Below are 13,856 nucleotides of genomic sequence, written 5' to 3'. Positions count from 1 at the left end.
GTAAGATGTGGCATGAAACAAGGGCTTTAGCCTTTTGCTCCCTCCTTGCAGTCTTGCTTTCCCTTTTCCCTCCGAGTAGTCAAAGCCAAGGCTGGGGACTACTTGCTGAGATGAAAGCTGGGAAGGCCACATCTGCCAAGCATTCTTGAGCCACACCCTCTCAAGAGAAAAGCAAGGCTTTTTTTTGGGGGGGGGGTATTAGTTATTTAACTCTTTTTTTGCACAGCAAAGGATACTTGACTGGGGGTGCGTCATCTGCCACTTCTGGAGCCGTGTAAAACGCACTTCTGCCACTGGGTGGCCTCGTTATTCCTCTCTTTTTTTTGAAAATTTTATTGGTTTTTATAATATAAATTTTCCATATCAACAAACAACAATGAAAGTAATATGAAAATCTAAATCATAACTAATGTTGTTGTAATTATTTAAGTACTTAATAAAAATAAAAAATAAAGGAAAATTTTTTTACTTCCCCATCACCTCCGTCCGCCTCTTAATAAAGTATTCTATCCCATCGTGATATGATCTGATCTTAATTATTCTTATATCTCAATTAAATTTCATTTACAGTAATCTATTAATATAATTAATTACACTTCTTTGTGCTCATAGTGTCATCTAATGTCATCTAGATCAGAGTAAAAGGTACTCTTCCATTTTCCCCAGTCCTAATTCATATTCACAGTATTTCATCCAAGCCTCCCATTCCCCCATAAATCGTACATTGTCTTTTTGGTTTAAAGTATCTGTAAGTTTTGCCATTTCCACCAGTTCAAACATTTTCATAATCCAGTCTGCCTCGTTATTCCTCTTGTAGCACCCGTGCATTTCTCTTGTACTGTGACCAACTGGAAGACAGACAGAAATTGAACGCATCATTTTTCTTATCACTGCATCTTCACGGTGGACCTTCTGGTTCATCGTGCAGCTATTAAAAGGCAGATGAAAACTGCCATAAAAAACAACCAACTCTACTCCGCCTTAGAACCACCCGAAAATGTGTAAAATATAGTAAAATTATTCTAAGGTACTTCTTTCCCAGATAACACATTCTGACAGAGACTGCCATAAAGATGAACAAGGACACATTAAACCATGACCTGTGCTTTGATCCACCTTCTAGCTATTCACACTTTTAGCCACCAGGTGGCAATATATAACCCTTGTGCCCAGAAGAAATCTGTGCCATCAACAGAATTTGGAGTTCTGTTTCATGTTTGTGGGCAAATAAGGGCAACAGACAAAATGTGTCTCAAACAACTAAATAAAATCAATCCTAACATGACTGTGAACAACCTTCGAACCTTTCTTGCCTGTAGTGGTTTTGGACTGCCAAAAAAACAAATCAGTGGGTTATAGATCAAATCAAGCCTGAACTGACCCTAGAAGCTCAAATGACTAAACTGAGGCTGTCGTATTTTGGTCACGTCATGAGACGGCAAGAGTCACTGGAAAAGACCGTCATGATAGGAAAAGTTGAGGGCAGCAGGAAAAGAGGAAGACCCAATAAGAGATGGATTGACTCAATAAAGGAAGCCACAGCCTTCAATTTGCAAGATCTGAGCAAGGCTGTCAAAGATGGGACATTTTGGAGGACTTTCATTCATAGGGTCGCCATGAGTCGGAAGCGACTTGATGGCACTTAACACACACACACACAGTGGTTAATAGAGTGTTGCATGTGTCAGAACATTTGTGATCTTGATTAGTTTATCCATCCCACCCTGGTTTTAGTGTATCATAACCCCCAGATTATTCAGGGTGAGTGGAGGCTGTGCATTACATATGTGAGAGAATATGAGAAACAATGATGCCAGGCAAATTCCCACTGGAAAAAAACAGGAACCCAAACTGGACTGTATATAAAATGCAGAAGTCAACAAGCACAAAGCTCACAGCCATAGCTATCGAGTGACTTGGGTGTGTATGAGGGTTTTGTACTGGGTATGAGGGTTTTGTGGGGTCAGAGACGAAGCATCCTCTTTGCATGCAGAAGTCCCAGTTTCAGCCACTGGCATCTTTTATTCAACAACTCCGATAGTAAGTGATGAGAAAGATCTTTACCGTGGACCCTGGAGAGCTGCTCCCAGACAGAGGAGACCACAATGACCTTGAAAGACCAATGGTATGACTCATTTCAAGACACCTTCATAGGTACTGAATGGCCCTCAACATGCAATTACTTCTCAGTACTTCATGACTACATCGAAGGATGATTTTCACACAGAATGTGTTTACTTCCTTTCTCATCCCCCCTTTCTCACTGAGACTCGAGGCAGAGAAAGAAATAATCAAATTCCACAGAGCTTTCACCTGAAGCCTAATACTTTTCAATGAAATCTGGTCACTTATTCATAAGTAAGCTATGAAGAGCCAAGCAACCAAGTGACTAGGGATCAAGTAGCCGATATTCATGTGTGAACATATTCATCTGTGAACCTATCTTGGATTATTTTTATATTAGCTGCGCAGTCTTCTCCGCTGGGCTCCCCTTAATATATCATTAGATTTTAATAATAATCTATACATCATGCTTGTTGTTGATTCTTTCTTTATGATGACAGGTTGGGCAGTTTTAAAACTTTCTGGATTCCTTCTCATACAACAGCAGTTCTTAAGGGCACAGGTCATTTATGCATGGGTACTTTCACTCATGTTCTTCCCTGGTCTGTCTCAGTTGTTCCTTGGAGTTATGCATGAGTTTTCCGTCCATTAGAGATGACCTCACAGCCAGCCCTCCCAAATCTCAGGACTTCCCATTCCTCTATTAACCCAATTCTTCGATCTCTTCTGAAATCAGCCGGGGTGAAATCCCCATGCATAAGGCAAAGCGCGGGACACGGAAGCCTGGGGGAGTGACGTTTGTCTCACAGAAAGCACTACAGCCGATTACAAAGCAGTGTGTCAAGGGGCAGGGATTCAAGTGCTTCCTGCTTCCTGGGAGTTGTTTCTGAGCAGAAGAAAAGATTTTAAAAACAAAGCTAGGGTTTCTCCCCCCCCCATTCCTTTTAGAGAGCTCTGCTTTTTTTTTAATGTAGTTAACACTGTAGTTGGGTTTCCACGGGGGGGAAGCGATAATTCTCTAAGCACTACAGCCAATTACAAAACAGCGTTTCAAGGGGCAGGGACTGCTGGTGATATTTCAGATTCAGTACATTAGAATTCTTTCTTTCTTTGATTTCTCACTTCTTTCTTTTGTGAACAGTCCTGACGTTCAGAGCACCTTTGCAGCCACTCATTTTTTTAACCTCTCAAAATCGCTCATTTCTTATGATGACAATAGCGTCATGACTGCAACAGATATAACAAAGAAATGCCTGGGTCACTAATGTACTCTCACTAGGGGTGCCGACAGGCCTGGTGCAAAATATCCTGCCACTTTAACAGAGGTTTAATGTGTGGGAATGGACAGCAGAAGCTTTTCAAAGCATTGCAGTAAATAACATTCCATTAAAGCTCTATTAAAAGGGTGGCCATTTTTCCCTCCAGGCAGTTGGCAACCCTCTCCCTAGAGTTTACAGTTTTTTTGTTTTGATGATATACTTACAGTTTTTTGTTTTTATGATATACTTTGATGTTGGATGAGCGGAAGAGTCAAGAAAGAAGTGGAAAAGCAATTCCCTTGTTGAAACAAAGCCTGTGTTTTGAAATCTGGGTCTGCTTCCATTTTCCAAGCCAAGAACAGCCTCCAGTGCCTGAGAAAGAAGCAGACAATGCTTCGGTCCTCTCCGTTTAGTTTCCATTTGGGAACTGAAGAAGTACTAGAAAAATATTCCTGCCTTCTTCTGCAATCCTGGATGGGGTCCAGGCAAGTGAGCAGAAACATCTGCCCTCTGCCCCCTATTGTGACCCAGGGAGAGGGGCTCGGCTAGCAACTTTAGGAGTGATGGCCAGGTGTTAACCCCCAGTATTTTATTTCTGCTCATATTTTTGAAGGGTTTTTGTGCGTGGGTGCAAATAATAAAAGAACAAACAGTTCATCGAGCTCTGAATAGGATGCTTGAGTTAACGTTGAAAAATAAGCCACCCTGTTTTGATTTATACAGAAGACAGTCGGAAAAAATCTAAAATCAAGGAAATGAATAATCCTTAGAATACTTAAACTTTCATTGACCTTTCTGCGCTTTCAACATAAATCCCAATTAGAAAAATGGAAGAGGAAATAGTTTTGGTTTTCATGGAAAGCTTAGACAATTGGTTCTGTTTAGGTCAGTGGTTCCCAGCCTTTTTTTTGACCAGGGACCACTAGGACTTTTTTGTTCGGTGCAGGGACCCCAAGGTTCAAAATAAAAATTCTGAGAATTTGAAAATAAAGTTTAATCATAACTGTTAGTTAAACATTAAACTTAGAATAATTTTGAATATATATTTTTATAATAGAGAACTTTTAATTGAAAATATTAATTTATTATGGGTTTATAACTTTGTTTCGCGGACCTTAATTTAGTTCTCGCGGACCCCTGGGGGTCCACGGACCCCTGGTTTGGAACCAGTGGTTTAGGTAAAGGGTTAACTTTCAAGTCCACATGAGAGCTGAGTCTAGTATTCGCGTTCCCTCGGTGCAGGAAGAGATTGGCTGTATTCATGTGAACCGTGTCATATTTTCATTTCTACCCAGAGCCATAGCTAGCTAATTTTGCACCCAAGACAAGAATATCAAATTGTGCCTCCTATACTTTCATAGAAGAGAAGAAGAGATGGTTTTTATATGCTGCTTTTCTCTACCACGAGGAGACTCAAAGCAGCTTACAATCACCTTCCCCTCCCCCCCTCCACAACAGACGCCTTGTGATGTAGGTGAGGCTGAAAGAGTTCTGAGAGAACTGTGACTAGCCCAAGGTCACCCAGCTGGCTTCATGTGGAGGAGTGGGGGAATCGAACCTGTTTCTCCTTATCAGAGTCCGCCGATCTTAACCACTACACCACTCTGGCTCTCAGAGTAGTTATTTTGGTAAAAAGGTAAATACATACATAAACAAGGGAAATAATAACACAACTTTTAGTTTCCTTGCCCTTGTTACAGCTCTGTTTCTGCCTGTGTAGTTTGATTGTAAAATCTATATAGAGGTGATCTGCAGATCACCGCAGAACTTCCCTGCATCTCCTAAATGCACGCTCTTTACAAACATGGAGTAACTCCTCTGCCTTGGTCCATCCCAGTTTCCTTGGCATGCAGGGCAGGCTGCCTGTCAATGAGGAAAGGCAACAAAGCCCCTGGGCCTCTGTCTCTATCTCTGCCCAGCTTCTGCAGATCTGCCTGCTTGCCACGGTGTACAAAGCAAAGCCTCTGCCATCTTCACCCAGCAAGCTGAAGCTCCGTTATGGGAGGGCATAAAGCAGCCAAGCTTGTGCTTCTGTTTTCCTCATCGTATAGCACATGCAAGGAAAGCCAGAAAACCCTGTAACTCCGCGCAAAAAACTTCTATGCTTGTATAAAGCACCCCTCCCCCAATGAAGTGGTGCAACAACTGGCAGAAAGTGGAAACGCTCTGCACTGATCACCAACAGAGAAAATGCTGCACCTCTTCTGGCCGGTCAGTGATCCATAAGGCACATATGTACTGAGTCAGTCTCTCTAACTTTGTTTCCCTTTCACTGGCCAGTAAAATGAAACCAAACAGCAAGGTGCAAGAATAACTGTTGGAATGGACCACTTCCAAGTGTTGGAAATAATTCTCTTTGGAACGAGAGCATTTATGTTTATAGGGGATGGGGTAGGGTGGCAGATCCTGGCTGGGAAACTCCTGGAGATTTGGGGATGGAACCTGGGGAGGACAGGAACCTCAGTGGAGTACAATGCCATAGAGTCCATCCTTCAAAGCATCCATTTTCTCCAGGGGAACTGATCTCTCTAGTCTAGAAGGTAAAGGTCCCCTGTGCAAGCACCGGGTCATTCCTGACCCATGGGGTGGCGTCACATGCCGATGTTTACTAGGCAGACTTTGTTTACAGGGTGGTTTGCCACTGCCTTCCCCAGTCATCTTCCCTTTACCCCCAGCAAGCTGGGTACTCATTTTACTGACCTCGGAAGGATTGAAGGCTGAGTCAACCTTGAGTTGGCTACCTGAAACCGACTTCCGTCAGGATCGAACTCAGGTCATGAGCAGGGCTTGGACTGCAGTACTGCAGCTTGCCACTCTGCGCCATGGGGCTCCTACTGTAGTCTAGAGATGAACTGCAATTCCGAGGAACCGCCAGGTCCTACCTGGAGGTTGGCATCCCTATTTATATGTGCCTATTGTTTGGACCAGATCTTTATTCATGAATTTCTGACTGCACACACCTACTACTTGATCAAAGCTACCATCAGTGGAGGAGGAGGAGGTTGAGCAGATGTTCATGGGAAGAAGGTGGGAGACCATATGGCTTATCCTCTTCGCTATGGGCAGTGAATAGACGAAAGCTGTTCCTTGATTTAATTTTGAGAGAACTGCTGTTGATTATATCCCTTCTGAGCTATATTTTGAGGTTCTGATGTTAAACCATTCTCTGTCTATCACACAGTTCTGGGAAAGACTCTAACAGCATCTCAGATGCTATTTAAAAAGTCAGTAGAAAAGTTTCCACTCTACCTTTGGCCCAATTGACCATAACAAATGAAGCATTCAGAACTAATATTTTGTCAGACACCCTTTCCAGAGAAGTTAGAGAACTTTGTAAATGTAATGTTGATCTACATAAAAGAAAAGAGTCAGCAGAGGTTTTCCTAGAAAAATATTATCCTTTTACTAAGCAGAAAGAAATTAATAGCAGTCATTTATGTTTACCAAAGAAAATGTTTAGAAGTTAATCAGGAAGCTCCCGTTTGTCAGAGGAACTCATGGGTCCTGACCACAGGTTTTTCGACCATTTCACATAGACTTTTCAACCATTTCACATATTTAAGGCACATTTCAGTGCAAGCAAAACAAAATGTTATTATACTATTCGTTGGAATAATTTGATGGCCATTTTTAAGACTTAAAAAGAAAACATGAACAGAATGTTCATGTGTGTTGCCTGCAGTTCCTTCCAAGTCTGGGTCTTGTGGTTTTATTTCTGCACATGGTCTCAGAAAAGTTTCTCATACTTAACTAGTGATCAGCTGCTTCCTCACTGGGACATTTTTGAATAGGGTTGCCAACCTCCAGGTAGTTGTTGTTGTGCAAAGGAATAGTAACAAGCTCTTGCAATATATGCAAAATAGTGATTTTATTCAAAAAGTGCAAAAACATGCAAAGTTACAATGATATGACGAACTCACACTTTTGAACTGCTCAGTTTATTCCATTGTCACAACAAGCTGTGAGCGAAACAGAAACCGGATCTCCAAGCAGCACTTAATATAGTGCTACTTTCCCAATAAAAATCTAGCAATGCCCATACTGGTGGGCAAGATCCTACTATACATCTACTCAGAAGCAAAGGTCGAACTTCTTTCAAAAATTCTTTTTGTTCTTTTGTGTTATTGAATAATTCTGCTTCGTTCTACAGGATTCATAGATCAATTATTATCCTTTATTATTGTAAATAAAATTAAATACTGCTTTTCACTTAGTAGCCAAAGCCACAGCTTTTACATTGATTCCAATTCCAATGCAGCATTAAAACAATTAGTAATTTAGGCCTATTTTTGCTGAAATTTTCACTTAAATGGCAGATCCATTCATACTAATTCTTCTGTGGGCTGTGAGAAAGCTGTATGTATTTCTGTCCATACTTCACCAGCTTTTTGTTAGCAAATATTAAGATATTAGACCTTCTAGAAGAACAGAGCATCTCTGATCAACCAGATTTGCTGAGCTGTAAAATTAAAGCCTTTATAGATCTAGTTGGACACAGAGGCAGGCTGTAAAATCAGTCCACGTATCCACAGATTTCCTATGTGGGCCCAAGCATCTCCTCATTTACTGCTTCAGCATGAAAGCAAGTCTGGTAGAGAAGATTTCCATTACAATAAATTATTGCAGTCATTAAAAATCGATTCTGAGTTTAAGGTGCTTTAACAAAAGGAAAACTTACCATGACAATTTCAGCCTTGGGCTGCTTTAGGAAAAATGAGTAGCCTATCTCAGAGATAGGTTTTGGGGTTCCATTAAAAGACAGCTAAATGTTAATGATTTCATTTATTACTGTATTTTTTATTACAAGGACAACCCATCTGGAGATATTTAGATTGTCTTCCTCGGGCACAAACATATCTTGAGCCATGTTTCAACCCCTACACTATGGCTACAAGAATTCAAGTTTGGAGCTTGTGCAAATACAAACCATGAGTATATCCAGTCACAATTTGTTTATGGTCAGAAGCTGATAAGTCATGTTGTTGTATATTCCTCATATCTTTGTCAGCATTAGGGTGTCTCTCTGTATAGTATTTGCCATGTCTTTGCTTGGCCCAGGTCTCATGTATTGAGGGCCACAAGAAATACGTCTAATTGTGTGGCAGGAACTGCTCTCAGGGTGGAGCTTGCACAGTGCTCATTTGAGTCCAGGGCTTGGGCTGCCGCTTTTAAACTGAGAATGAAGGCCTTTTTTTGCAGCGCCAAATACCCAGGGTGGGTTTCTACATCTTCTAAAAGAAGACAACTTTAGAAGTGAATGGGTGAGATGTGTGGATAGTAGGATTGAAACTCTAGGTCTCTCCCTTGCAAACCTTAATAACATAGGTATTCAGGAAGCGATGAAGCTACTTAGCACAAGGGTGGCAGACCTTGATCGAGTGAGTACACCGAGTAGGGCGAGGTGAGTGTGCTCCGCTGCTGCTCTAGGAATTTCTCCACCTACCACCCTCCCTTCATACTTAAAATTCCTCACAACTCCCAGCCATAGGCAGGTTTTTATCCTCGCCAGACTGGATGTCCTTTCAACAGCTGAATTGAGCTGTCGGTTTGATAAAACCCCGTTTTCAGATAGGCTATATGTGTTCGTGCATCAGGAGCAATTGAGACAATAGATCACCTTTTGTTATTCTGTGATCTGTGGGCTACACCTAGGGCCACCTGGATTGCACCCATTTTATCAAGACATCTTCTTCCTGCTGACTCTTGGGTGGTCCCATTTCTGTTGGGTGAGGTTGACCCAGAAATAACCAAATGTGTCACGAAATATCTGGTAACAGCTTCCTTAAAGGCACGACAAGGTTAAACTAGCAATATTATTATTGTAGTTACTGTAATGCTTGTAAAGTAACTAAATTTTTGGTTATTGTGATTTTGATTTTAATGTCTTTCAAGCATTTTTAGAATTTAAAGTCACTTCTGTTGTACATTTTAATAATTTATGTTAAAAGTATTTTATCCCATGCTTTTTGTGCTCAAGACCTCTGGTCAGATGAGCCTGAAATAAAAGGAAAGAAATATGTAAAAATGTACAAATATACTTCTTTCCCATGACAGCCAGCCTGAAATGTGATTTTGTGGAGCCAGGTTGTCTGAAGGATTCCTCACACAGTTACTAAAATTTCTGTGGACTCCGAGGACCAAGTGATAGTTGGAGGCTTTCTGATAACTGTATGCCAAGGGATCACTTTGCAATGCAATTACAGAATTTAGTAAATGACGAGGAAGTCACTGTGGTCCTGTGAATCAGCCCATGGAGGGATACGATAATCAAGGTTTCTTCTTCCATTTATGAGCATCTGTTAACAATTAAACATAAAATAAATATTGGTGACAATTACAGGAAGGAGAGTGATGAGCTCCCATTTCCTTTTCCACACTTCTACATTTCCCTTAAAAACTTTGGATCTCATTGTAGGTCTTCAGAGTTAATAGAATATTCTTTTCCATGTGTTTCTCTTTATGTGCTTGAAACAAAGGTCTGCTGTTCATTGTTTATTGGTTGTTGTTGTTTTTGGTAGGGGGGGATAATGTTGTTTAGTAGATTACATGTCACATAAAAGAGATCTAAGTGCTAGTAAATATATTCTGGGAAGACAAATGGAGCTTTACTCTCTGTTTAAGCTGAGTATGTAATGACAGTCTCTCAAGGGGTGCTTTACTCTACACAAAAAGAGTGGGAAACAGATCTTCAGTACCTGCTCTCTGGCTGCCATATGAACACAGAGGAAAACATTTTTCAAAGAGACATACATTGTTTATTCAGGACATGTCTTCCGGTGAACTCTCTCTCCAACCCAGTCATTGTAATGTCAATAAAAACGTTATTTGGAGCAAAGGAGTTTCATTCATATGAATGCGGGCATTTCATGTTTACTATTTAAACTTTGCAAAATAACAAGGAGCAACCCCATTTTTTTTTTCATGGACCCAGGCTCCGAACATCTTGCTAGTGAGGCTGAGAAAAGCCTGAATACGTCCTCCAATGAATCACACTAAACCGGACGTTTGTTAAAACAACTTTCAAGAAAAAATTAATTTCATAAAAAGCTATAAACAGTTAGATGGAGCTGGTGATTGTTTCACAATTGGTGGGGGAGTCAATCCTCTTTTACTCCCCCCCAACAGTATGGGCCAATCTGAATAGGAGCCCAATTCAGTTTCTATTTACATGTTTTAAATGCTGAGAGGATCCAGTAAGAGATCTCCCAACATCCAGCACCTGAAGAAACTCTAGTTCTCCTCCTCATAGAATTTGTGGCTTGGTTGTGGGTTGTACCAGAGAAACGTCTGGTTTTAAAAAATGAACAACATGCTATACGGGACTGCCCAGCATCAACACTCCAGACTTAGAGCAGTTGCCGAAATGACTGAACTAGTGATCACATTTTGCTGTGCATTCAGTGGGCAAATTGCCCATAGTATGCCCAAAGTATTGCCCATAGTATGCCCAAAGTATTGCCCATAGTATGCCCACAGATCCTGCAGGTCAGGTTGCCAGTTTTGGGTTGGGAAATTCCTGGAGATTTTGAGCGGTGGAGCCTGAGGAGGGAAGGCTTTTGGGGAAGGGACTTCAACGGGGTATAATGCCATAGAGTCCACCTTCCAAAGCGGCCATTTTCTCCAGGTAAACTGATCTCTGTTGCCTGGAGTAAAAGTGGGAGATCTCCAGCCACCACCTGGAGGTTGGCGAAAGAACAGCACTCAATATTCAAATTTCTGATATTAAACAGCATATATTAACAACAGAATAATAAGACCAAAATGTGCAAAAATATACAGGTGCAAATCCGCTTTTTGAGATCTTTGTGAGGAACCTCCATGGTCCAGTGTCATTTCTTGCCTACTATGGTTTATTCAATTCAACTTAATCATTCACGGCTGATGAAGCCCATAGCGAAACGTGCTTAAAACGATCTAGACAACACGTTCCGGTTCTATTGTTGGTTTCCGAACCTGAAGAAGGAAGACTAGCTGCCTACAAACGGCTTACAAACGGCATAGCGGAAGAATAACGCTACGAATTTTGCTTGGAAACTCACCTTTGGATAAGTCAATTTGACATTTTTTTCCCTCATTGAAGGGTCTCTTGTCAATTTCATCAGGCCAGGAAACGTAAGGGATTTTCTCCTAGCCTTCTGTGCATGTATATAGCGTCCTTTCTTGTTTGTTATGCATGTATTTATGCAGTGATTTTTCATTGTTTTTTATTTGCACATTTTGGTCTTATTATTCTGTTGTTAATATATGCTGTTTAATATCAGAAATTTGAATATTGAGTGCTGTTCTTTCGCCAGTTTCACTTTATAGCACTGAGCCCTTTTTGCTTAGGTTGACCACCTGGAGGTTGGCAACTCTACCTGCAGGTCATTTCACTGATGTATTATTTCAAGAGCGTCTTCAGAGGATTTGACCAGCCTCAAGCAGCAGCTTTCATATGGTTAGTCTTAAAAAAACATTTTCTCCTGTGATGGAACAATAGTTCCCTTGCCTCCCTTAAACTCCTGCTTTCAGTGAATCTACATCTGCTTTTCGATTTTCCTTCTGTAATGTATAGGAATGCACTGACCTCATTGTGGTAATATGGATGACTGTTCACCTGATCCATCAGTCACTAACAGAAATACTCGTGATGGCCCTCTAGAGTTTCCAACGTGACCTTTGAAGTTAAAAGTAAAAATTGATTTCATGCTAGAAATTTCAGAAAATTGATTTCATGCTAGAAATTTGTATACCATTAAGTGTGTGTGTGTGCATGCATAAACACATACACACACACACACACACACACACAGATACGTAAGTAGAATCCGGAAGTAGTGCATAATTTTGTGTCATAAAAACAATGCCCACCTACACTGCGTTTTCAGATTTTATATGCTGAGTAGTTTCTTTTTAGAAATATTAAATTTAGAGACTATTAAGCACAATTATTTTGTTCTCCCTTTTGGATTTTGGCTGTTTCCATATGGGTTATCTGCCTTGGCTTCAATGATGTTAGGAAGTGGGGTGTGTGTGTTCTGCTTCTCCACAGAACTCTGGTGCATTTGTGCCCTTCCTGACTAGGGTTGTTGTGAGGGTCTCTGTCTTTGTGTCTCTGCTTTCCATCACCTGCTGTGTTATCAGTGAACTCGTAAAAGCAGTTCACACCTTCTGGTCTCAGGCGCCAGGCCTGATGGCCCATGTATCTTCCCCCCCCCCGCTGTTCTTCCTGCCAGTACTCCCTCAGGCCGATGCGGCCTTGGAAGTGTGATAGCCGCCCAGACTTCCTGGGATCTGTCTGATGTTTTGTATTATGCCAAGCTTGTAACTTCCCATAACAATAAGTGTGAACCCCAGTGCCCCAGTGCCCTGGAGTCAATATATTCTGTAAACCCGTATAGCCCCTCACTTGCAACTTTCTACCTGTGCCTGTCTCATCTCCTGAAGGCTTCAATAAATCGATTGTTTCTGTATCAACGTCTGAGCAACTGATTTGGAGAAGCAAACTCAGAGAGGGGGATCTCTCACATTAAGTTGCAAGTCTTTGCCTCTCGGACTGCAGCTGTACCGCTTTGGACAGAATGTCAGCCGACGAGGACACCACCCCTAACCCCGATGCCCCCAAGGAACCGGACGAGCCGGAGAAGCCGGACCCTAAAGAGGAGGGAGCCAAGCCAAAGAAACCGAAGGGTCGCGCCCCCGACCAGATCCGGGCTGGGAAATACCTGGAGATTTTGGGGATGGAGCCTGAGGAGGGTGGAGTTTGGAGAGGGAAGAGACTTCAGTGGACTATAATGCCATAGAGTCCACCTTCCAAAGTGGCCATTTTCTCCAGGTGAACTTATCTGTGTCACCTGGAGATCAGTCGTAATAGCGGGATATCTCCAGCCACCACCTGAAGGCTGGCAACCCTATTCCTGAGATTCTCCCCGTTTCCAATCTTTCTCAAATCTGCTTTGGTGTGAAGTTTTGGGAAAGCCTGGCTGGCTGCAATGTGGGTGAGAAAATTTGTATTTTCCCACCTACTTGGCAGCCATTTTCCCTGACCCAGTGCCCATGGTGATCATTTCCTCCCCTTACCACTGGGGTGGGGGGACTATTTGGTGTTTTTTAAAAATTGGCAACTGAATATTGCTATAGATTTATTTATTTATTATACCCCACCTCTCACCCCCATGGGGGCCCAAAGCAACTTATATCATTGTCCTTTGCTTCATTTTATCCTCACAACAACCCTGTGAGGTAGGTTAGGCTTAGACTATGTGACTGTCCCAAGGTCACCCAGTGAGCTTCCATGGCAGAGTAGGGAATCAAACCTGCATCTCCCAGATGCTAGCCCAACTGTGTAATCACTACACCACACTGGCTCTCGATATGCCATTATAAAAAATATGTGTAACAGGTGCTTTGAAATCTTCGTTTTTAAGTGGCCCAGAGCAGAGAAACAGAGAGAGGCAGGCCAGAAGACATTGGACATTCATGCAACCCATAGATGCATGGAAAACCAGCCCATAGATGCATGAATGGTTTTGAACAGCCATGATAGTTTTTATT

Source organism: Euleptes europaea, chromosome 10 (assembly GCF_029931775.1).
Source record: "Euleptes europaea isolate rEulEur1 chromosome 10, rEulEur1.hap1, whole genome shotgun sequence".
Taxonomy (NCBI): Eukaryota; Metazoa; Chordata; class Lepidosauria; order Squamata; family Sphaerodactylidae; genus Euleptes; species Euleptes europaea.
This window is presented reverse-complemented; position numbering follows the sequence as displayed.